The 2500-nt window shown below is 44.4% G+C and overlaps 1 pseudogene; it reads left to right on the forward strand.

The window, feature by feature from the left end:
* LOC123688242 overlaps positions 1-2500 on the forward strand; it is a 9111-nt pseudogene that overhangs the window by 3888 nt on the left and 2723 nt on the right.

Raw genomic sequence — 2500 nt, forward strand, 5'->3', positions numbered from 1 at the left:
TCTTTTGTTGCCTCTCAACTCACACCCCGTTGACAGCTTAAGAAAAGGGGAACATAAAACCAACATTCGTCTAATGCCAGGAAAGGAGTTATGAAACATATGGAAAAGTTTATACCATAATACTCACCTATATGATAAGCTGAAGGAACTTCCACTCCCGACTTTACGACTTGATGGTAAATAAGCCTTGATCGTGAGAAACTTCCAGGACACTGCAGAGTTGGAGGGGCCGTGGTGGCTCAGTTATATTCTGGAAAAAGAAGACGAATTAAATCATAGACACCATTGATACTCTGAGACGGAAAGATTAACAGCCCGAAGGTGAGACTGCGTACTACCGTATAGCGTAGGGAAGTTGGTGGAATCAACCATATTTCAAGAAGGCATTTGAGTTTTATTTTTATCCCATATGCCCCCACCACCCCAAACCCCTGCGGGGTTCACCTGCATCTGCCAGAACGGCAAAATATATGTAACAGCCAGAGCCCTGGGACAACATAAAAGGCTCTATTGCAGAGGTGCACCTGATGAGGACTCTGGAAAATGCCCTTGCTGCGGGAGAAATTTTGAATCTTACGCAGGCATGAGGCAACATCTTAGACTGGCACATGCTGAAGTATATAATGAAGAACTTCAATCAGCTGCGAACAACGCCCGAAAACCCTGGTCGGAAGAGGAGGTGAGAGAGCTTGCAGCAGCCGAAATAGATTATAACGGCGATAACATCATCGCGTATTTGAGTGGGCTATCGGGTAGATCATCGGAGGCGATAAAGAAGAGGAGAAGGACTGCGGAGTGGGCGAATGCGATGGTTAGGCACAGAGAATGCCGTGAGATTGAGGAAAGAGAAAGAAAAGAAGAGGAGGCAATACAACTACGCCGTGAATTGGATATAATACTGGAGGAAGAACAAGCAGAGCCAGAAATAGTGGAAGAACAGCTCGCTGCTCCACCGGAGCTGCCGGAGAATTTTAGGCCGGTTGTAAACGACCCGGTTATGCAGTACATCTTAGACTTAGTGGGTACAATTGAAGAGAGAGAGGACATACAATTCGCTGCCAATGTATGTGACGGAACAGATAAAGACGGTGCACTTGACGCATACGCCGAAAAACTAACAAACTATGGGATCAAAAGAAAATACCAACCAATTACTATACAAGAAACATCCCACACCTCCTCTAAAAGGAAAGAAAGAGCAGCAAACTACCGAAATGTGCAGCGACGGTGGAGTAAAAATAAAAAACAACTAGCGACAGAGATAATTGATGGAGTTAACAACAACCAAGCTAACTCCAAACCAAGCAAAGAAGAAATTATTCAGGCATACTCCTCTATCTTCTCGACTGTGTCGGAACAGGACGAATGGCCATGCATTGCCAATACTCCAGAGATACAACTATATAGACCGATAACCTATGACAACCTGGAAGAGATAATAAAAAGTCTAAAACAAGGAGCAGCAGGCCCTGATGGAATAACTTTAAGACAGTTCAGGCTCATTCCGAGACATAAACTCCTTCTTCTTTATAATGCCATGTTGCTGTTGAGGAGAGTACCAACTGTACTAAAGAAAAGCAGAACAACCCTGATCCCTAAGAAAAAAGAAGAACTTAACAAGGTCAAAAACTGGAGACCTATAACAGTGTCAAGTCTGCTGCTGAGAGCATGTAATAAAATTATAGCCGGCCGATTGATGGAAGTTCCCCTCCACGAACATCAGAGGGGCTTTGTGAATGTCGATGGTGTCTTCGCAAACAACATCTCTCTGCACTCCACCATTAAAATGAAGCGAAGACAAAGGAAAGGATATGCAATTATAACACTCGACATTCGCAAAGCTTTTGACACCCTGTCCCACTCCAGTATTGAGAGAGCCCTCAAAAGAAAAGGTGTGGATGTCAATACCATACAATACATCATGGCAAACTTCATGGATGCGACAACGGTCATCAGCTGCGCCGGAGAAGAAATTGGCACCTTACAAGTAAAGAGGGGCACCAAGCAAGGAGATCCCATGTCGCCAATTCTATTTAATATAATGATGGATGAGCTGATAGAGGAGTTGGAGGGATTGCCAGGAATTTCGGTGGAAGACCAAAAAATCAGCTGCTTAGCATATGCTGACGACCTGATACTCCTTGCTGATGATGTTAAGGTGGCCAGGAAACTGCTTGCCAAAAGTCAAGATTTCTTTGACAGACGTCACATGGAGTTAAGCGTAGAGAAGAGCCACGCAATTTCGGTCGGAAGAGCTCCCGGAAGGAGGCTGTTCGTCCACTCCACTCGCCAATTCTTCATCCACGGCGTGCCTATCAAGCAATTGGATGTTGGTGAATCGATGGAGTACCTGGGAGGAAAATTCACGTCAATGGGGATCACAAAATGTTCAATAAACAACCTTAGAACGCAGATTGACAGAATTCTTAAAGCACCACTAAAACCGGCGCAGAAATTCGAAGTTATAAAAGTGCATCTGATCCCCAGATATATATATGCA

Source organism: Harmonia axyridis, chromosome X (genome assembly GCF_914767665.1).
Source record: "Harmonia axyridis chromosome X, icHarAxyr1.1, whole genome shotgun sequence".
In the NCBI taxonomy this organism is placed as follows: Eukaryota; Metazoa; Arthropoda; class Insecta; order Coleoptera; family Coccinellidae; genus Harmonia; species Harmonia axyridis.